Raw genomic sequence first — 23169 nt, 5'->3', positions numbered from 1 at the left:
GCTCTAAAGGGTCTGTGAATTGATAAAAACAACCACCACCACCCTTGCTTGGACATTTTCCGTGTTCTGAGCTTTGCACATAGCCTCTGATATGTATTAGCATTTCTTTTTTTTAAGTTTATTTATTTTGAGAGAGAGAGAGAGAGAGAGAGAGAGAGAGAATCCTAAGCCGGCTCTGGGAACACAGAGCTCGGAGCCCCATGCAGGGCTTGATCTCATGGCTCTGAGATCATGACCTGAGCCCAACGCAGGAGTCGGGACACTTAACTGACCCAGCCACCCAGGCGCCCTGCATTAGCATTTTCTAAACAAACAAAGCCATCTCAGCTACGATCCCCATTTTCCGGACGAAGACACTGAGGCTCAAAGATGTGGTGTTACTCACCAGGGATCATTCAGGAAGTGGCAGAGCCAGGATTTGAATCTGAGTCCGTTTACTTCTGACAGTTGTGTCTCTAACGAGAGAGGATTAACGTGACTGAAGGCCACTTGTGGCTCATAAAGATCAATGTAGTGGGACAGTGCCCTTGTAGGACCCGAGCTCACGGGGCTAGATCGGAAGCAGAGTGAATGCGGTGCGAACCCCCACTCCTCTAGTAAGACCTCAGGGGTGGCCAAAATGAGCCTCCCTGAAGTGGGCTGTGCTCCCTGCCTCGGGACACGCTGTGTGGACCGCACACTGACCTGAGGCTCCCTCAGCCCATTGCTGCCAAAGCTCTCGGAGGTTCCCAGGCCGGCAATACGTGGCCTGCTCTTTTAGCAGGGGCAGAGAACAGCGGACAACATTTTAGTGACAGCACAAGGACACCCTTGAGTCATTCCTCGAATTCTGAGACTGGCTGGTAACAGGAGAAAGAAAACCATCGGAAATCGGTTGTCCAGGGTCCTCGTCTCCTGGGAGGGACGCGGGAGTGGCTTTTTCTCCCCCGTGACTTTGACAGGCCGAGAAGCGCCCGGCTGACAGCCTGACGGCGGTGTCCTCCCACACGCAAGGCTGAAAGACACGCCCAAGTGGGCGGCTTCAGCCCCTGAATGGGCTCAGCCACCCTCCACGGCGGCTGCGACTGAACGACCAGATCGTGTCAGTTAGAGCCGTGGCCGGTGGACGCGTTGGCTCCCTCTGTCACCTCCGCCCATGAGATGTGGGAGATGCATCACAGCAGAAAGGAAGAAAGAGGCTGCCTGGAGGAAAGAGACTGTTCCAAGTCTCAGCCTTGTCGGGGCTGGACGTGCTGGGGGCCACCAAGCATATTATTGACACTTCTGGGCGCCATGGCCCCACTTTTGAAATGTGAGGGGCCGTATCTCTTTTGGGATTGGGGCTGCGGGCTATTGACCGTCTTGAAGAAGAAATATACTAGTTTGCTACGACCGCCACGGACTGGGAGGCATAAACCACATAATTCTACCATCTCACAGTTCCGGAGGCTGGAAGTCCAAGATCAAGGTGCTGGCAAGGGGCCGTCCTTCCAAGGGCTGTGGGAAAGAATCTGCCCCCCACCCCTTTCCTGGTTCTGGTTGGCCTCGGGTGTCCCTGGACTTAGAAGCGGCTAAGGCCCTAACTCTCCTGTGCATCATCTTTCTCTGTGTGTGTCTCGCTCTTCGTATGTGCTCTGTTTCAAGGACACCAGTCATATGGCACTGACCCCCACACCCCGGTTGGACCTCTTAACTAATTACATCTGCAATGATTTTATTTCCAAACAAGGTCACGTGATCAGTTACAGGGGTGAGGACTTCAGTGCCTGAATCAGAGGCCGGGGGGAGCACAACTCAGCCCACGAGACAAGACTGCATCACAACTTAGGAAGCATGGTTTGAAAGTAGTGATCCCTTCTGTAAGTGGTCAACGGAGAAGAGGAGGAGGAGGAAGAAAATGGAGAAGGGAGAGGGCACGTGGTTACGAATGAGTGTCCCAAACCCAAGTGTAAAGGACACACGCCTGTCACCAGAACTGGGTTGTGGTTCTTCCCGTCCCTACCTCTCCCTCCCCACTCCTCCTCCCCTCCCTCGTACTCTCCCTTGTCCAGATAAGTGAAGAGTACGGTGCCTGGGCATTTTGAGACTGATTCCCGTAGACGAAAGAAGACACCCCTACAGACAAGCGGATTGAGTGGCCAAGGACAGGCGGGCAAGCTATTGGGGGTTTGGAAACAGTGTTCAATGCATTTTGCCTTCTTAAGCGAGAGGATTCAGAAACTTCCCCCACCTTTGCGCTCTCACACTTTAGCATCCCTAGAGGGTCAGCTCATAAACTTGAGCGTAAATCTGACCCACCCGAGGACCAGGCTAAAAAAAGAAAAAGGAGATTCCCAGGCCCCACTTCCAGAGATTCTAACCAGGGCTGGCTCTACGAGTTGTGGGGCTCAGAAATTAATGAGCATTTCAAGATGGCGGCAGAGAATCTCAGCAGAAGCCTGGGGCCCTTCTGAGTGTGAGGTTCTGTGTGGCTGTCCGGGTTGCTTGCTCAGGAGCCTGACTCAGAAAGGCTGGGGTGGGGCCCTGGAATCTGCATTTTACCAGGTCCTTGTGTGATTGTGGTGCCATTGGCTGCAGACCATCCTCAGAGACACCTGGCCCAGAGCGGGAGCCACAGGAGATTCTGGACGTGCAGATTTGGGCCGCAGCTGCCTGACTGTCCCACTCCTCACCAATCTCTTAAAGATGGTCTGGAAAGATGTCAGAGCAACTTTCAGAGTCCTGAAGGGCTGCCTTGTGGAAGAAGGTCCCTGCTCCCACACTCCCTGGCAGCAGTTGGAGAAGAGGTAACCTCTAGGGCTTGGTCCCCCTGCCTATCCCACCTCTGGAGAGGACTTTGGCAGAGTCCAAAGGACAAATGTTTGGGTCCTGGGCTCTCAGCCCCTCATGACTCTCAGCCCCGACCCAGTTTGTGGGTGGCTTTGGCCGAGCCTCATCCCAAACGGATGTTCGGGAGTCTGGGCTTGACTGTGCAATGTAGCTAACTTCCCTGGGCTAGACAGAAGGCAACAGCTGGAACCCCCCCACAAAGTCAGGGCGAGCAGCATTTCAGTGGCAGGTGGCCTCCCCAGCACCATGTTTAAGGGACCCGCACCAGAGAGCTCCAAAGAGAATGCTCCCTGGGATTTCAAGAGAAGCAGTGCCTGAGACAGGGTCTGACATTGCCTTTGCCTCGTCTCGCTAAGCCTGGGACTGGGGTCAGCTCTACCCCAGCGCCCGGCATGTTGAGGGGGTGAATAATCAGTTCACATGCATCACGAAAGAATAAAGAAAAAGTAAAGGTGGACTCTCATGTGATCTTAACCTTCCAGTGCTAAAAGTAGCCAGCGTGTCCTCACCTCGTACCAAAAGATGAGGGGCTTTTCTCAGGTCTATGACCCCTGGGATCCTGCAGTCCAGTCGGTGATTTTAGATTCTGTAGGAAAATACTATGTTCTGTAGAATGAGGCAGTGTCATCAGTACTGAGGGGTCAGGAAGGGAGAGGGGGGACCCATCGTCGGGGGGGGTGGGGGGGATCGTCAGTGGGGGGGTGGGGAGGAGTGGGTTCCTGCAGAAGGTGGGGGTCGATTTGGGCACCTCCAGCCACAACCCACTACAGTAGTGAATCTATGGGGTTCAGTATCCAGTTGGATGCTTTTCATTCCCATTCCTATCTTTACCTCTTGCTGAGGGTTAAACAGAGTCCCCCAAAAAAGATATATCCAAGTCGTAGCTCCCCCATACCTGTGAATGGGACCTTATTTGGAAATAGGGTCTTTGCCAACGTGATCACGTTAAGGACTTCTTGATGGGTGGGCCCAAGTCTAATGATGGGGGTCCTTAGTGGAGGAAGGAAGCCAGGGAATACCAAGGATCACTAGCAACACCAAGAGGGTGAGAGTACCTAGCTAGGACCGCCCCTCCCCCCTTCCCATACAATTGTTGCAACTTCCTGTGACTCTGTAATTATTTCAAAACCAAAAGTTTGTTAAAAGAAAAAAATAAGAAAATAAATGTGATCTGCAAGAAAGAAGAAGAAACTGAGAGGCGGGGAACGAATTGTCCTTTAGAAGCTTCAGGGGACATGTGGCCCTGCAGGTACCTTGACTAAGGATTTGCGGCTTCCAGAGCTATAGGACAATAAGTGGCTGTTATTTGAAGCCTTGTTACAGCAGCCGCAGGAAACCAGCACAGGTGTAACAGACACAGGCCTGCCTGGCTGGATTTCACACATAGTAAGTGCTCAATAAATACGTGTTGGTTTCAGGGGGTTACTTTTCCTTACACAGACTTTTTTTTTAATGTTTTTAATATTTATTTTGTGAGAGAGAGAGAGCACCAACGTGTGCAAGCAGGGGAGGGGCAGAGAGAGAGGGACACAGAATCCGAAGCAGGCTCCAGGCTCCCACCGGTCAGCACAGAGCCTGACACGGGGCTCCAACCCACGAACCGTGAGATGGCGACCTGAGCCGAAGTCCGACATTTAACCGACAGAGCCACCTGGGTGCCCCCTCCTTACACAGACTTTTAAACTTTCTACCACGGATCTGAAGGTCAGCGTAACTCAGACATTCCTCAGGGATGTAGGGCACAAGACTGCATTTGAAAAAGGGGGGTTGTTGTTATATTTGAAAGGCACCTTATCGAATGAGTGGTTGCCCAAAATGTGGTCCACCTGAGAGCTGGTTAGAAATATAGCATCTCGTGATTAGAGTCAACAGGACTGTATTATAAACTTCAGAGTTGCTAAGAGACAAGATCCTGATTGTTCCCACCACAAAAAAGAGATAATAATTATGTGACGTCATAGAGGTGTTGACTAATCGTCGGGCGATATATAAATGCGTCGCATCAATGCACTGCGTACCTTAAACTTACACAGTGTTGCATGTCAATTACAGTTCAATGGTCATAAATAAATAAGAAAGAACTGCAGAATCTCAGGCTCTGCCCCAGACGTGCAGAATCAGAATCAACAGTTCAGCAAGACCCCCCCAGGTGACCCATGTGTACATCAGAATTCAAGAAACCTCAGCCAGGGCACTTTTGCCCCACTCCCAATTCGTGCTTTTTGTCCTTTTTTTTTTTTTTTTAACAGAAGTTACTTTAATTTTTAAGAAGCAGGGCAGATTTCTTATGTTATTAAAAATTGGTGGAAGCAAATCTCATAATAGAGTTGAAAGACAAAACGTATTAAAAATCCCAGTTTACAGTGGTTTTTTCAAAAATACTTTTTTAAAAAGTTAGGTATAACTCACACCATTTCTGGAAATAAAGATCCATCACCCCTAGAATCTAGAGTCCAGATAAATATACATCAACAGTGTGACATGGGCTGAGTGCAGGGGCCAGAAGCTCTGGGAGGTGGGAGCCTACCTGGGGTAGATCTCTTGCGGACCCCAGGCAGGGGCCCCTGAGGACTCTCCTGCGTGGCTGCTGGGGCCTGGAGCCAGAGTCCCAGAGGGCCAGCTGCACTGGGCAACTGGGCAGCCGCTGGTCCCCACTGCCCACTGGATGCCCACAGAGCGAGGCAAGGTGATAGGGGCTGGGTTCACCACCAGACTCCTCACGCGGCCGCGGTAGGCTGGAGATCAAGGGCGCACCTGGGTGAGAGGCCCAGCCCGTGTGTCTGTGGGCTCGGGCAGGTCCCTAAGGTGTAGACGCGCTACGGCATCCACTGAGGCTGCCGGCGCGGGGCCCGGGGTGTGGATGCCCTGTGTATCCACCTCCAGCTGGAGCACGTTCTCACCCTCGGTCACTGCCAGGCAGGGCCGCTGCCTGTCACACAGGGCACGTCACCCACGTGAGGAGTGGGCGCACCATGATCTTCCCGCAGCAAGACGTGCTTCTCCGACACCTGCAGCTGCAGGCAGGAGGGGGTGGGGGGCCCCCGGCCCCGGCCCAGACGTAAGATGAGGCCAGTGGCCGTCTGAGGCCACACCTCCAGCTCAGGTGTGCATCACAGAGCGGCCCCCAGGCTGTCTAGAATGACAACTCCCCCCTGCCTGCGAAGAACAGGCCCTTCTCCAGGGGGCCTGAGAAGCATGGTGTGACCCCCACCACCCACGTGAGGGTCCCCAGGGGCCACCTGTCCAGCCTCAGTCTCCTCGCACAGCCACTGATCCCAGAATCGCCCATGGCCGCCGGGATCCTGGCGCTGAAGCCGCCGACAGGGAGGCCCCCCACAAAGAGAGTCTGGGCCCAGGGGCTGGCTCCCTGTCCCCTGGTGCTTCTGGCCAGGCCCCTCCTGGCCCTGGGCCCAGACCCCGTCTGTCCCCAGCTGGATCCCATCACAAGGGCACCATGTGCCACACCGACCAGCCCACGATGGCAGCTGGGCCTTCTGAGTGACAAAGGGTCTGTGGTCCGGGAGGAGAGCCAGGTGGCCATGAGGGTGCCCCACCCCCATTTTTTCTTAAGTGGGCTCGTGCCTCTCAACAATCTTTTTCTATTTCCGGAGCCCCTAACGCTTCATCTATAAAATGGGACCAAGACTGCTGAACTCATTGGGCTGTTCTGAAGACTGAAGATCAAATGGAACAAGTCCTGGACTGGACATGCTGTCCCCTGCCTGGTCCTCCCCCTGTCCCTCTTGTGGACATCATTCTCCCAGCATCTGCAAAAAACAAAAACAAAAAAACACACTGGCTTTTTCTCCCTTCCAGGGCAGTTCTTGATGGAGGTCCTTCCATGCAGGCACAGAAGAAATCAGTGTCCGTGCGATGGGGTCCAGCCTCACGGCCAGGGCAACCTTGGCCGCCAGTCGTGGCTTTCTCCCCGCTCCTCTGCCACTGCTGCTATATGTCCCCATGGCTGAGATTAGTCCCTGGGGCTGAGTCAGGTGATCCCAAACCCCAGATCGGGGCTGCAGCTTGATAACAAGGGCCAGACTTTTCTTCCAATGAGACTCCCGGCAGCTTTCATGGGACGGATCTGAAGGTTGAGTCCGCAGAGGGAGGGAGAGAGAGGGGAAAGTGCTCCAGGTGGAGGAAGCGGCATGTGCAAAGTCCCTGGGGTGAGGAAGAGGGAGGGGCAACCAACCACAGAACTGAAGGCAGCCAGGTGTGGCTGGAACGTGGAGCTGGGGTGGTGAGTGATCAAGAGAGGTGAGCCTGGGACACAGGCAGGTCTGGGTCAAGGAAGGGCTGCCAGACAGCTTATGGAACTTGGGTAGTGGGGAGTCAAGGAAGAAGACAGATAAATTCAGACGGACACCCAGCTGGATGGGCATGAAGAGAAGGCAAGAGACCTACAGTTAGCAGGTGTTCACAGCAATCCTGGTGAGAGAGGGTGGGAACCTACGGCTTTCTAATATGGCTAAGGAATTGAGGAGGCAAATGGTGCCTGTCTCACCTCTGAACTCCCAGACTTGACCTATTCAGATGGCAGGAGCTAGAGAGTATCCCCAGCGGAGGTCAGGCACATCTTGGTTCAGATCCTGCTCATGGAGGAACTTGCTGTGTGGCCTCAGGCAACATGCTCCAGCTCTCTGAGCCTTGGTTTTCTCAACCATAAAATAAGGCTAATTACCTATCTCACAGGAGACATCTACTCTACTACTGTGTGAGGTTAAATGAGAAAATGCACATAAAGAATGGTGCCCAACAGAGTCGCTGTAATTATTTCATTTATCACTTGTTAACTCTCCAGGGTACCAACACCTATTCTGTGCCACGTTCTGGGGACCCAGTGAACAAGACACTGTCCCTACTCTCAAGGATATCGCAGGCTAGCTTGGGAGGCAGGCATGTATATAAAAGGGAGAGGAGAGTTAATCATGCCTACTGTACCTCGCAGGTATGGGCCATGGGCGGCCAGGGGAATGTTTGAGAGAGAAGCTTCGAGTGTAGACAGGCAGTGAGAACAGCCCCTGGGATCCCCAGTGCCAGCTGCCAGCCCAGGAAATCAGAGCAGGGGAACATGATCAGGCCTGGAAATCTCTCATTGGCATGGACTGACCAAGGGATGGATGGTGTGTGTGTGTGTGTGTGTGTGTGTGTGTGTGTGTTAGGGTGGGCGAGGTTGCCTAAATAGCCCAGATCACGAGGCTCGTGGTGCAGGGTTTGTGACAGCCACTGGATCACGGGATCCATGGAAGAGATGCCACCTGAGATGAGAAAGGCATCCTGAGCCTCGCCTGGCCCTGGGCTGTCTGGAGAAAGGGCAAGGGTGAAAATAGCCCTGGACTGTCAGAAGCTACAGGCTGGAACAGCCTTCAGGATGGCACCTGACAGGACCTATTAACCGGAGAACTCAGCCTGCCTCTGACCTTGCCATGTCTAGAGCAGCTGCGGCCAAGGGGCACGTTGTTTATAATAGTAAAAAACTGGAAACAGCCTAAATGCCCATTAGGAGGGGAGTGAATAAGTACAATGTGGTTTCTTTAACGGATACAGCAATTTAAGAAGAAAGAGGTAGATCTGTGAGCCTTCATGTAACAAGATCTCACACATCCTGTAGAGGAAGAAAAGAAAGTTGTTACAGGGCAAAGTGTAAAAGGGGATAACATTCATGTCTATTTCAACATCTGTACATATACAAAATAACACTGTATGTTTTACTGATACCTGCATTTGTATGTATCCATGGAAAGCAAGGTTGGAAACATACACAAGTAATTCACAGCACAGAGTGCCTCTGGGAAGCAGTTAACCTTAGAGGATATTTGATACCTAGAACAGATCAATTTTTAACACTCCTCTAGATGACAAGACTACTTGCAATAACAATTCTATAATAAAAATTATTATTCTCATGGTTTGGTCTTTGGTTTTAAAGAATGAATTTCAATGTTAAAGATGATCGTGAATGAGTGAAACATCTGTGCCTTACAAAACAGAGAACAAAAAATATTATACCTAGCGATTTGTTCTCCATTTCACTCAAGTTTTAAACACAGATAAGTTTTAAATGCCACTCCAGGTAGTGACAAAGAGTGATTGGAATAATTTGTTTCCGTTGTTTCTCCGTGTCTATAATCACTGTTTATTTTGAACCTACTGCTTAAATGTAGGTATATTATCCCAGAGGTTGGAGACACAAACCGAGCCCAAAGGTGACTTTGAACAATTCCAAACTGTTAGGAACTTTTGAAATGTAGCTGAGTCTACCTGTGTCGGGATCCAGTGTATAACCAGGGGGTTCTCTGAATTAGCTTCCAGGTATAATACCATCTTCACTAAAAGTAATAAAAATGGGCTGATTTGAAACTTAGTCTCAAAACTTAACAGTAATGCAGCAGGGGTTTACAACTTAGACAAACAAAATACTTTCTCAGGGAGGAGTATTTATTTGATCACTGACTTTGGTTAAAAGAGACACTGCTCAGTGATAATAAAAAGCAGACTGACTTCAGTCGGTTTTATTATTGCTGCAAACTTTTCTACAGACCTCTCATTGTTGCCTGCTTTCAGGGCGGGCCACCCCCCTCAGCCCCGCCCTTGGGACCTCATTGCTAGGGAAAGCTAGGGTCTAGGCTAGGGGGTCAAAGGGGACTTTGGCTTTACCTGTCATTTTCTAATTTTTTCCAGCATAGTTGGCTAAGAGTCTGACTCCAAAGTCAGACTTCCGAGGTTCAAATCTTGGCCCCATGAGTGCGTGACCCTGGGCTAGTTACTTAATCTCTTCTGGCCTTGCTTTCCTTATCTGTAACATGGGGCTAATGATGCCTTTGTCAAAGAGTGTTTGTGCCGATGACGTGCGATACTTTGTTTAAAATGCAGAGAAACATCTGGCATATGGTAGGTGCTCAATAATGTCAGCCACGTTTTTAGGGGGACAATGTATTCATATATTAAGCACGTTGTTTTTAAAAATACATGCCTAGGGGCGCCTGGGTGGCGCAGTCGGTTAAGCGTCCAACTTCAGCCAGGTCACGATCTCGCGGTCCGGGAGTTCGAGCCCCGCGTCGGGCTCTGGGCTGATGGCTCAGAGCCTGGAGCCTGTTTCCGATTCTGTGTCTCCCTCTCTCTCTGCCCCTCCCCCGTTCATGCTCTGTCTCTCTCTGTCCCAAAAATAAATAAACGTTGAAAAAAAATTAAAAAAAAATACATGCCTAAATAAATAAATTTAAAAAAATAAAAATATATGCCTAAACATACTCCTACCTTTCAATCCAGGCAATCGCATTCCTTGGTATTTACTCAAAGGAGTGGAAATCTTTTGTCCACACAAAACCCTGCAGACAGATGTTTGCAGCAGCCTTACTTATAATTACTAAGATTTGGAAGCAACCAAAATACCCTTCAGTAGGTGAGTGGATAAAGTGTGGCCCACCCACGCAATGCAATGTTATTCAAAGAAATGAGCTAGCAAGCCATGAAAAACGTGAAGGAACATTAAATGTCTATTACTAAGTGAAGGAGGCCAATCTGAAAAGGCTACATTCTGTACGATTCCAACTATAGGACATTCTGGAAAGGGCAAAACTAGGGGGAAGAAAAAAATCAGTGGTTGCCAGGAGGTACTGGAGAGGGAGGGATATATAGGCAGAGCAAGAGGATTTCTAGGGCAGGGAAAGTATTCTATCTGATACTGTGATGGTGGATACATGTCATTATACATTTGTCCAAACCCATAGAATGCGCACCACCAAGAGTGAACTTGAATGTAAACTATGGACTCTGGGTGATAACCATGTATCAACACAGCTTCACCAATAGTAACAAACCTCCCACCCTGTGCAGGATGTTGACTGTGGGGGAGGTTTGGGAGGGTGGGCAGAAGGATATAGGAACTCTGTGTACTTTCTGTTCAATTTTGCTGCAAACCTAAAACCGCCCTAAAAATTAAAATTTATTTTATTTTTTTTTTAAATTTTTTTCAACGTTTTTTATTTATTTTTGGGACAGAGAGAGACAGAACATGAACGGGGGAGGGGCAGAGAGAGAGGGAGACACAGAATCGGAAACAGGCTCCAGGCTCCGAGCCATCAGCCCAGAGCCTGACGCGGGGCTCAAACTCACGGACTGCGAGATCGTGACCTGGCTGAAGTCGGATGCTTAACCGACTGCGCCACCCAGGCGCCCCAAAATTTATTTTTTTTAAAAGCATATGCCTAGGGGTGCCTGGGTGGCTCAGTCAGTTAAGTGTCCAACTTCGGCTCAGATCTTGATTTTGCGGTCCATTGGTTCGAGCCCCATGTCGGGCTCTGTGCTGACAGCTCAGAGCCTGGAGCCTGCTTCGGATTCTGCGTCTTCCTCTCTCTCTGCACCCCCCCTCCGCTTGCGCTTTGTCTCTGTCTCTCCCCAAAAATAAACATTTAAAAAAAATTTTTTTAAGCATGTGTCTAGAAAAAGGCTAGAATGCCAAAATGTTAATCAGGGTTAATGCAGGGTAGTAGAAATATGTGAAGTGGTTATTTTATTATGTGTGGTTCTTACAAAGTATGACACCTCCCTCCATCTCGAGGCTGGAAGGCAGGAAGGTAGTCTCCTAGGGCCTCAGCTGCTGAATCAGAGCCCTGCCCTCAGCACACCCTTCAGCTTTGGGTCTGAGGCTTCGAGATCTATTCAGGACAGCTGTGACCTGGCCTATGGAACTCTCTGGCATGACCCAGGAGGCACCTTCTCTCTCTGGGTAGATTTCCTTTGTCTGGAGTGGACTCAGGGAGAACCCAAGCTGCTGAGGAGGTAGGAGGGCCTTGGGCCAGGCTGGCAAAGAAAATGGGGGCTGCTTCAAGGTTTAGAAGGATTCTTAGGGTGGAGAAATAGGGCAGGGGACTGGGCAGGAGCCTGCCTGGACACCAGACCTGGTGCTTGTCCATACACCTGTCCACTCACCTATCTCTTTGGCCTGTCCGTCTGTCCATCCATCCATCCATCCATCCATCTGCCATCTGCCTATCTGCCAGTCCCTGCTCTCATGCATCCATTTAATTCGTTCATTTAGTCCACAAATATTTATTGAGCACCTACTATGTGCCAGGAACTCGGCTAGGCCTGGGACGTTGCTGTGTGTGAACTGGGCGGACACAGTCCCTGCCCTCCTAGGGCTAACACTCTAGTGCGGGACACAGCAAGAACAAGTAAGCAAACAGATAAGTATATAATCACAAGTCAGGCAAAGACCCAGGGGGAGACGACCAGGCTGCTGCCTGTCTCCTTCCGGCTGGCCCTCCATCCGCAAACGCTGGTACCTCTCCTGACGTTGCTCGCTCTGTCCTGCTAACGAGGGGGTCTGCGCCGCCGAACTTGCCTTCGCTCTTGCCCCAACTCGCCCATTTGTGAGCATTTCTGGGGCACCTGTTAAAGATACAGATTTCTGGAGACACCCACGCGGGTGCCCTGAGTGTTTTAACAAGCTCCCTGTTGTGAAAGGCTGCTGTGCACGGCCCGGGGAGGGAGGGGGGAGCCTGGAGCTCCACCTTCTCCCCCTCCCTTCAGCTGCAGCCCTGTCGTCTCAGGTACAGTCCCAGGATCATGGGGACATCTGGGTCCAGGTCACAGGGCCCCAGAGGACTCACCTGGGCTGGTTCTCACGGCCTGGGGCCCTGCGAGGGAGGGCTTGCCGGGGCCGGGGGGGCAGACCTGCTCAGTGCCAGGCTGCCAGGCCTCTGGGAAAGCAAGGAGAAAGGTGCCCACGGGATCCGGATCCGCCCGCCCAGCTCCGAAGCAGAAGGAGGAGGAAGAGGAGGAGCCTTGAAGGGTCTCCCCAGGTAGGAGGCCTGGGCGGGGAGGAGCACAGCCCTTCTGCCTGGTGGGGAGGGGCCTCTTCTGCCAAGACTTGGTAAAGAGGCCTCAGTGAGGCCCAGCCCAGGTACCGCCCACCTGACCATCCTGGGCAGGGTCTGAATTTGGTTAAGGAAATTGTCCCGCTGAAGGCACTGGAAGGGTCAGGGCAAGTTTGCCCCGGGGAAGAGGGGAATTAGTAAGGCGTTCCTAGGGGTGGCAACAGTGGGAGCCAAGAACGGGGCTTTTCAGCATTCGAGAGAGATCCACACCATCCCCATTTCCTGAAGCTCCCGGTATACAGGGAAAGGAGGAAATTTCTAAACAGAGTGTTAAAAACTTGCTGCTGTATTTTAAATGCTTGCAATGAGCTAATGGGGCCGCATTTAACACCCACCCCACAACAGGGCAATACAAGTGTGCTGGTCCTAGGAAAATGAAGGGACTTGTTTTAAATATTGATTCATGGCGCGCACGGCAGGTGCCACAGCCTGGGGCTGGCCAGAAGTTAAAAGCTGTCCGATGAACGTCCCTGCTTGGGACCCGATCACTGCATCTTGGTGACTGTGTGAGCGACCCCACAGTCATTCAGTTCAGAGATTCAGAGATAACGGGTACCTGCCTTTGAAGTTCCTGCTCCGGGCAGAAGGAGGCCTGCCTGCGGGCACTAGGGAGACATGTAGGACTTCAGTGAGGGGACCTGGGGGGTGTGGTTGTGTTGCAGGGTCACGGAGCACAAAGGCCAAGGAAGAATTCTGGACACGTATGGTGCCACTCAGTAAGTTTATTTGAGTAGCACAGAGACAGGACCCGTGGGCAGAAAGGGTTTGCCCTTTTGCTGTACGAAGCTGGTGACAAGACGAGGAGTGTTCGAGGGGAAAGGGACGTGAGGGGAACAGCAGATTATCAGTGTCTTCTTCGAAATTCTACTCGTAAAATTACTTTCGCAAGCTTTCCCTGGTGCTTATCGTCCAGTTCGCTATGGACTGTCCTTCAGATGTGCAGGCAGCCATGAGACCCTTGGAGAACATAGCCACCGGCACGAATCTGATCCTTATCAGAACTGTGCAGGCTGAAGTTCAGCCTGCCGAGCTAAGGGTGAACGTTTTTTTGCTTCCGTCCCTCATCAGTGGGATGAGGCAGGCCACCGTGGGAGCGTGAAGGAAGCATCTCACCCAACCCGGGAGAGCCAGGGGGACTTCCTAGAAGAGGCGGGTCTCCCCTGGGACCTGGAAGATGAGCAAGCATGAGCCATGTAAGGAAGGGCACAAAGGGGGCTCCCAGAGGAAGGAATAGCAGGGACTGGACAGAGGAGGCTGGAGCCCTTGGTAGGACTGCTGAGAACAGAGAGGTGCGTCGGCAGATACAGAGAAGGATGTCCTCTCGGGTGTATTCAGGAACTCGGCCTTTAGTTCCTGAAGTCGGTCCAGCCAGACTTGCTTTGCTTATGGATATTGCCAATGCGGATTTTTGCATAGATTTGGGTTCTTTGCTGACACATCGGAAAATACAGAAAAGCAAAAACAGTTGGGGTGTTTGTCATGATTGGGAAATGCACGGGCAGCCTGTGGCTTTCTCTTTCCCACCCAAACCAGTAACGTGAAAATAATGGCTTCCGTTCCTGGAGAGCCCAGTGGGTGGGTGTCTGGCCTCAGGACTGTATAGACAAGAGATGGATAGAAAGATAGAGGAGTAAGTGATATATGATGTATATGTTAACTATTAAAAACTTTAGCTGTTATATATACTTATTAAATATATAAGATATATTTCTTATCTGTTGCCACGTAAACTAGTCACCACAAACTTAGTGGCTTAAAACAACACACAGCTATGGTCGCAGTTTCCCTGGATCAGGAAGCTGGGTTTGGCCCAGCTGGTTCCTCTGTTTCATGATCTCTGATGAGACTGCAGTCAGGGTATCAGCCCAGAGTGAAGTCTCCTCCGAAGGCTCAGCTGAGGACAGCTCTATTTCCAAGCTCCCGTGCCAAGCGCTTAAGAATAACAACACGTTTGTGGGGTACCCACCCCCGTCCTCTCAGCATCATATCTATGCCTCTGGCACCCCTGACTGCTTCCTTGTCCCATCTCCTCCCTATCTCTGATGCAGGGCCGTTTCTGAACGTTCTGGGGGCTTCAGTTCCCAAGGGAGAGATCTGACTGCCTGGCTGGATTTTGAGGGCCAGCCTTCACCATAAGACTCAGGCTTTCCCGGGATTGTGGTTGTTCCCACGTGAGTCCCTGACCACATGACATGGAAATAAACCCTTGCTGGGGCGCCTGGGTGGCTCAGTCGGTTAAGCATCTGACTTCGGCTCAGGTCGTACATCTCATAGCTCGTGAGTTCGAGCCACACGCCAGGCCCTCTGCTGTCAGCGGAGGCTGCTTTCAGATCGTCTGTCTCCCTCTTTCTCTGCCCCTCCCCCACTAGCACACGGAGCGCACAACCCTGACCTTGACCCTTGTTAGCGTGTGAATCTCCTCCAGGCCAGTCCGCCACACCCAACTCATACACTCATTTATTCTCTCACTCATTCATTCACTCCACACTTTGTGTTCACACCTACTGTACGGGCAGGCACTGTGTTGCTCAAAAAATGTATCATTCCTCCCCTCCTAGAGTTAAGTATGGGTATAAATCAAGTACACTGTTTACAAAAACGGGAGTTATGTTCCGTATTAGAGGTGTGGGGGGCTGGCCTGGCTCTGCTTTGTGTAAGTCTAGAGAAATTAGCAACGAGTTGCCTCTCTTGGAAGGAGTAGAAGCTAAGCCAGAAGGGAAGCAGCGAGGAAGGGGCGCTTCAGACACAGGGAACTGTATGTGCGAAAGCACCGAGGCACAAAATGGCAATGATGTATTTGAGGCAAGCTGGAAAGTCCATCGTGTGTAACATTTTGGCGAAAGGGGGTAACAGGAATGGGGAGTGGACAGAACAAAATTGGAAGAGAGAAAGAGAGACCTTTTTTAAAGAGGGTGGGATCCCATACAGTAAGATGTAGCACTATGGTCTCGCCATTCCATGGTCCTTCTGTCCTGACCCGAGAAGCCAGCTGTCACACGCAAACAGCTCTGAGGCGGGCACATTCTGTTCACCCTGCAGTGCTATATCTTGTTGGGTTTGCTCTGGGGGTGAGTTGCCCGATTTAAAATTCAGGAGATTTTACATTAAAAGAACAAAGCTCAGGGTGCCTGGGTGGCTCAGTCGGTTGAGCATCTGACTTCAGCTCAGGTTACGATCTCGCGGTCGGTGAGTTCGAGCCCCGCGTCGGGCTCTGTGCTGACGGTTCGGAGCCTGGAGCCTGCTTCGGATTCTGTCTCCCTCTCTCTTTGCCCCTCCCCCGCTCATGCTCTGTCTGTCTCTCTCTCTGTCAAAAATAAATAAACATTTAAAAAATTTTTAGATCAGATCATCTGGCCACGCTGGAACTTCCACATTCCCACCTGGAATGATCGGCCGGAGCTGAGGGGCGCGCGTCGGTTCAGCATCCCCTGGGTGCAACAGGGCACCTAGGGTGGTCGCACGGAGGGTCCTAAGCTCTCCGCTACCCTTTCCAGCCCCGGCACCTAAAGGGGCTGATCTGGGCTGTTCTCCAGAGGCCAGGCTGGCTGAGTCGGCTTCAAGGCAGCTCTAATCTGCCCAGACAGAGGGAAGCAAGGGAAAGAGGGCAGGCAAATGGAGAGAGTAGAGCCCAGCAAGCCCCTGCATGTCTTTCTGCCTCCTCCCAGGTGATTCTCAAAGTTCTTCCTCTTCATCTGTGCCCCTATCCCCCCCCCCCCACGCCCTGTAATCTCGTACTCACAGCTAAGAATCCAGTGCCCGGAAGAGTGGAGTTCACCACTTCCCCTGAAGCAGGAGGAATAAAGACATCACCTCACGGGTTACTGTGGGAAGAAACAGGCTCATATCCATGAAGTGGTGGGCACAGTACCTGGCACTTTGTTCGAGAAAAGACAAATGCGTCTGTGCATTAATATTTCTTCAATCTAGTTCTTTCTCGAAGTGTCTGTAGCAGACGCCGTCAGTGCCCTGCACCGATCCGTTACGATTTTTTCACCATATTTGTGCACACTGGCTCCCCGTGTGCGTTCACTCCCAACAGCCGGAACCCGCTTTGCCTGGGAGAGAAGCCCAGTATCTTGGAACTTGCATCCTCCTGGGGGTGGTCCCTGCCCGGTGATTGAGCGGGAGGGGTGTGGCCTCCTCACACCCTAAGGGGGACAACTCTGGGGTCTTGTCTACACTGTCTGCAGCACTTCCCTACGAGACCGAGCCTCTGGGGACTTTACTGATAGCACACCCCTCTCTTGGTCACCTTCCCTCCCTGTTCCCACCTCCCTTTCTCCCCTTCCATTTCTCGTGGACATGTATCCCAATCAATCACTGCCATACAAATCCTCATCTCAGGGTCTGCTTCTGGGGAACCCAACCAAAGACATGATCTCTTTTCATCTCAGCCTTCCAAATGCCCCTCCCTCCCAACCTGGTTCCGTTGCCTCCTTGCTCTCCCCACCTCCTCCCTGCTCTGCCTTCCCCTCCCAGCCGCCTTCCCCGGGCACCTCCACCACCGACTTGGAAACAGATGGCATCATCTGGGCGAGAGAGCTCCCTTTGTGGTGATTTATGATCCTTGATTGGGCAGCCGTTATTTTTAGCTGCCTCTCTCCACCTTCTGCTGCCCTCCGTGATGGGGAAAATTCTGCCCTGGTTTGTGGGCATGAGAGGGTGTCTATGTCAGTAGTCTTCAACTGAAGACACTTTTGCCCCCCACACCCCTCCCCAGAGACATTTGGCAATGCTGGGAGACATTTTTGGCTCTCACACTCACAGCTGGGGCAGAGGGTGCTCCTTGTGTCTGGTGGGTAGACTGGGGACGTGGGCAAATAACCTACAAGGCACAGGACAGCCCTCCCCCACTCACAAAGAATCATCAGGTCCCAAATGTCAGTGGTGCTGAGGTTGAGAGCCCCTGGGCTATGTGTTTCTCTACTTCCTTTATTTTGTCGCAGGATGAGGATGTCATGTTCTCCTCCTGGAAATATAGAGGGGAAAAGACCAAGATGCTGTGGGGGCTGCTGTTTGGGGCTTGCAATGAGAAAAGGCCCAGAAGTGCTAACACCTGACCCATGTTGGCCTTGGCTCTATGCTAGACCTGTAGCAAGAGGCTTATGCCATTAGGTTCTTCCTTTCTCACGGACGCCCTATGAGATGGGGACTCTTAATACTCCCCGTTTTGCAGGTTAAAAAATTGAGGCTCGGAGAGGTAGGGAGTGTGACTGTTGACGAGCACATTTGAGACGAGACTGTCCATGTCCTTAACCACTACACTAGATTTAGTCCGCTGGCGAACAGCTTATAGAGTGCTTACTCCAAACAGGATACAGCTACGTCTGTTTATTGTGTAAGAGGCATCTGTGGTCCCAGCTTGAAAGCAGGCTGGGTGGGTACCCAGGAGAACTGACCGTCAGACGCAATTACCAAGGCTCTGGCCTCATGAGGGGATAAGGTCCTATCCCTACGGATGTTCCAAGTCGGACAGGTGTGGGTCGTTGATGGCCCTCCGAAGCCTCTCCTTGCGATGCATCAGTCAGCTTCTACTGTGTAACAATCCACCCCCAAATGCAAATGCTTATGATTTTAAGTCACTATTTAAGTTCCCAATTCCGCAAGTTGGCATTGTAGGCTGGGTCAGGTTGAGTGGTGCTCATGCATCGGTGGTCAGCTAACCAGATCAACTGGGGGCTGGCTGATCTGGAAAGCTTTAAGCTAGGATGGTTTGCCCCTACCCCAGCTAGCCTCTCAGCCTCCGGCAGGCGATTCTGAACTTGTAAACGTAGTGGTACAGGATATGGGGCACTAGGAAATGTCACTTCTGCTGTATTTCGTTGGTCAAGCAAGTTACACAACCAGTGCAAATTCAAGGGGCGGTGAGATAAACTCCACCAACTTAGGAAGAGTCACAAAATGTTGCTGTCATTTTTTGTCATCTGCCATGGGGGCGTGTTCCTTCCAGGCCCAGGTCCGGTATTTATGTACAGTCTTCGTGGATGATGGCACCAGCACTTAATCTGGCTCTGAGAAGCTGTCAGTTACTTAGCTATGTAGCCTTGGAAAGTTACTTAGCTTCTCTGGACCTCGGTTTTAGTTGGTTGTTTTTTTCAGTTCCATTACAGGTAAAATATACCCCTCCTGCCTGCCTCGTAAGTTGTCATAAAGCTCAAATAAGACAGTGGAGAAAGGAAGGCCTATTATTTCATAATCTGTCCTTGAGACAGAAGGAGGCCCGGCTGTTTACGCTGGGCACGTGCATCTCTCCCCCTGAGCTGAGTCTCCTGTAATTCATCAGTAGCCAAAGCTTGACAAGCCCCCAGTGGTTCTCCATCAATCCTCCTGTCTATTTTCCCAGGGAAAACCCAAGTGGCTTGGCCAGAAAAATCTCAGGACCTTTTTTCCCTCAAGTTCGAATATTAAGCATGGACCAAGGGCCCCTCTTGTGGCTTTGTTATTTGGTCTCAAAGCAAATTTTTGAGATCCGTGCCCTGAGCTCGTCTCAGTGAACCTCTCTCTCTGGCAAAGCCTCTCTCCCAATTGACAAACAACAAACACAGCCTGTGTGCTCTGGGACATCTCCTAGGTCCTGAGAGAGCACGAAAGAGCTGGGTCCTCCCAGATGGGGCCAGGTCTGTGGAAGAGGATCAGGCTGGCTCAGTGCACGGTGGCCCTCCTGCAAAGATCATAGCAAGCCTCCCACAAGCCTGGGGAAACTGAGGCCAGAGGCATTAAAAGAGGAGCTTGATTATCCATGCTGGGATCATGGGTCTTTGGACTATTTGGAGAAGAGGAGAGAGAATGAACATTGTCATTCAGTTATTACAACTGATTCATACTATTCAGGGCTGGCTTTGTGACAGTGTCCCCTCCCTGTCAAAGCTAGGGACCATTCCTGTCCCATTCGCTGTTGTAGCCCTGTGCACAGCACTGGGTCCTGTCTACGAGATGCGGAGAGGTGTGGAATGGTCTCATTTAATGCTCCAACAACCTATCCAAGTGGGTACCATTATTACCATCCCCATTTGCAGATGACAAAGCTGAGGCCCGGGGCAGGGAGAGGATTGAAGTCACGCAGCTGGGAGGTGGCAGAATCAAGGTTCAGACCGGGTCTGTCTGGCTCCGAAGTTCATACTCTTCATGGCTGCACGGTGTCCCTTCAACTCCGCTGGCTCCATTATAGTCCAGGACTTTGGACAGGGTTCAGGAGGGTTACAGACGAGCACCTGCAAAGCAGAGAGATGACCCGGTGGGGCGGCGGGGGCTGTGGGGGGGCGCTCTTCCTGGGGAGGGGGAGGCAACCCGCTGTTCTCTCTGGCCTCCTCCAGATCAAATGCACCCTGCCCCCACTTCTGGTGCCAGCGTGTCATGTAGCAACAGGGACCAATTTGGACTTTTTGTACTGATTTCACACTTATTACATACTTACTCGTAGCAGGCACTGCTCAGAGCTTGGCAGAAGTCATAGCCACAAGAGCAAAGCCCGGCAGGTCCATCAGGCCTTGCAAACAGTCACTGCACACCCAGGGCCCTCTGGAAGGAGCACAATTAGAAAAATAAGGGACCAAGTGGACATTTAAGGTGCCTCCTCTTTTCCCACCCCGTATAACAAAAAAATCCTGCTTTCTCCTGCGTGCACGGGAAGTAAGGTTTTAAAAAAGCATTATTGAGCATGGCTGTGTGCCAAACTCTGTGTGTTCCCCATGGTCGTTGATCATATTCTTACAGTGCCTCTACGTTTATTCTCCCACATAGAGGGATTCCATGAAAATTGGAGTCAAATGATGTCACTCCCTGTTCAAAACCTTCTGGTGACTTCCGAGAAGACTCAGAGTGAGGTCCAATGTCCTCACCGTGGTCCATAAAGCCCCCATTATCTCTAGGGTCTTTTCCTATCGCTCCCTTCTCACTGGCTCTGCTCAAACCACACTGCTGTTTCTTCAGCACACTGAGCATGCTTATACCTCAGGACCTTTGCACTGGCTGTTCCCTCCAGCTAGAAACCTATTCCCCCAAGTATCCGCATGTCTCATTCCCCCACTGACATCAGGTTTCTGATGAAATGATTCCTCACCAAAGAGGCCTTTGCTGACCACCCAGCATCCCCTCTCCCCACCATGTCCCTACCCTGTCCTATTTCTCTCCAGATCCCCATTATCCCCAGACACACCAGAACGTCAGATGTTAGCTTCATGAGTGCAGGCAGCTGAAGTGTCCACTCTGTGTCCCCGGGACCTAGCACAACACCTGGCACTTAGGAGGTGCTCAAAAAGCATTTGCGGAATGAATGAACAAATGATGAGTGACCCTGTCAGATTAGAGTGAATGATCCTGCTTACAGACGAGGAACCTGAGACTGTGAGGTGAAGGGACCCCCCACCCTGTAAGAAGGCACCAGATGAGGAAGAGGACATAGGTCTATGACCTTCATAATATTCCGTCCTCCAATCTTCTATTGTTAGACTCTTACATCGTTTCCTCTCTCCAGTCAGTAACTTGATGACCCTCCTTACACATTCACCTTTTGTCCTGTGTCCGTTCAGTTTCTTAAGATTTTATTTCTTCCCTTGTTTTCCCTGTTTCTGCCACTGTATTCTGGAGGCTTAGATTCCAATTATTATTATGATCATAAAATAGTTTCACGGACTAGATCTTGCTTCAGATAATTATTTGATATTTGCATTGTCAATAACCACCGGGCAAAAAAATAGATCTATCTTTTCATTTTCCTGGTTTTATCACTCAGTATCAGTGCTTAAAAACCACCATCCTCTCCACCACATTCTTGGATTATTTACCTTGATTTATTATTTGGTCAATTGGGGCTTATATCAGGGTACTTTTTTTTTTAAGGACACATAGGTGGCAAACTGTGTAAGCCTGTGTGAGAATGTATTTCTGGTGCCTTCCCACATAAAGGCAATTTGAAGAGTGCAGAATTCTTGGATTATGATTCGTTACCCATGACTCGGTGTGTGTGTGTGCGTGTGTGTGTGTGTGTGTGCACGAATGCACATGCGTGTGCACGCACACACGTGTGAAAGTACTGTGTTCAACTGTCACAAACATACAGTAAAACGCAGAAATCTTTAATTAAAAATTTCGACAAACAAGTTACCCATGTAACCATCAACCAGGTCAAGATAGAAAATATTTCTACCACCACGGAATGTTCCCCCTGGGTTCTTTGTATTCATTCTTCCACCCATATGATGCATTCTGAGAATACTATGGTCTCTTTTCGTCTGTTCTTGCACCCTGATTATTTTAAGGAGGCTTCATGCCCAAGCAGGGCTTGAACTCATGAGCCCGAGATTGAGAGTCATAGGCTCTACCGACTGAACCAGTCAGGTGCCCCTCTTGCACTCTATATAAAGGGAATCACACAGTACGACCCTTATGTCTGGCTCAGCTCAGTCAACACAACACCTTTGGGATTCATCCACCCTGTTACACGTACCACTGGTTTATTCCTTGTATTGTTTCCATCTGAGTAGGATTCCACTGAATTAATATACCAGTTTGCTTTTCCATTCTCCCACAGATGGACACTGGGGTGGTTTCCAGTTTGGGACTACCATTCTCATGCAGGTCTTTTTTCGGACATCGGGTATGTGTGTGGGAGAGGAATTGCTAGATCATAGAGACAGTCAATGTTTACCTTCGTAAGAACCCGTCAAACAGTTTTCCAATGTGACTGGACCAATGCATACTAGTTCCCCATCCTGAACAGCTCTTGAAATTGCCAGGGTTTCAAACAATTGTTGTGTTTTTGTTTTTGTTTCGTTTTTGCTTTTGCCTTGTTCCAACCATTCTGATGGGTGTGGAGGGAGGGTGTGTGGTTTTAATTTGTGTTTCTCTGATGACCGGTATTATCCATCTTTTCATGTGCTCATTGATTGTCCTTCAGTCTCTGGCTTTGTTTTAATCTTCCGTTTCCTGTTTCCACTGTAGCTTTTAATTCAGCAGTCATGCTCGCCTCTCTTCAGTCTTCCGTAATCCCAGCTATGCCTCTTTCGGGAATGCTTCCTATGGTTTCTTAGAGGTGGCATTCCTTAGAGTTGTCTCAGGAACACAGATTAGAAATTTGATGGTTGACCCTGATTCCTTTATGATCTTCCCATCACATAAGGATACACCGTGCCATTCTTTCGGATACACCATCTCCTATTTGCTCGTTCTTTCTACGGGAGCTTTCTGCCGATACAGTGCAGCCAACTGAACCACGTTTTTCTAAGATTAGGCATCCTGTTGATCCTTCGGGGCCCAGTAGAAGTCAGAAGGGGAAAATTGAAGTTGTTACAGTGAAACATGTCTCGTTTGGGATTCCAGCCACGTGGGGGAGCGGGCTAGAGACTTGCGCCATGAGCAACCTCATCACGAAGTTCAGCTTTAGGTCAAATAGTATCCTTTCTCTGGTAATCGTGGAAGCAGGGGGAAGTTGAGGTAGTGTCCTCAGTCCCTCGCCAAGCCTGTCTTTCCTCAGTGGCAGTCG

At 50.7% G+C, this 23169-nt stretch overlaps 1 protein-coding gene and 2 long non-coding RNA genes across 3 annotated transcripts in view; 1 reads left to right on the top strand and 2 right to left on the bottom strand.

Moving 5' to 3' along the window:
• Nucleotides 1–23169, top strand: part of NOS1 (nitric oxide synthase 1) — a 182042-nt gene that overhangs the window by 13886 nt on the left and 144987 nt on the right. The gene's annotated exons all lie outside the window — the stretch shown is intronic.
• LOC109493225 lies at nt 11844–12637 on the bottom strand. Its single transcript, XR_002147335.3, has 2 exons — nt 12423–12637; nt 11844–12201 (listed from the first exon to the last, which is right to left on the bottom strand). It is a non-coding gene; the product is annotated as an uncharacterized LOC109493225 (long non-coding RNA).
• Nucleotides 19634–23169, bottom strand: part of LOC111557273 — a 34285-nt gene continuing 30749 nt past the window's right edge. The window contains exons 4-5 of the long non-coding RNA XR_006587867.1: nt 20104–20207; nt 19634–19900 (exon numbers count right to left, since the gene is read on the bottom strand). This is a non-coding gene — a long non-coding RNA (uncharacterized LOC111557273). The remainder of the gene's footprint in view (nt 19901–20103; nt 20208–23169) is intronic.

The sequence above is a fragment of the Felis catus genome, chromosome D3 (genome assembly GCF_018350175.1).
Source record: "Felis catus isolate Fca126 chromosome D3, F.catus_Fca126_mat1.0, whole genome shotgun sequence".
Lineage (NCBI taxonomy): Eukaryota > Metazoa > Chordata > Mammalia > Carnivora > Felidae > Felis > Felis catus.
Note: the sequence above shows the minus strand (reverse complement) of the source record. Positions and strands in the feature narration are given on the sequence as shown.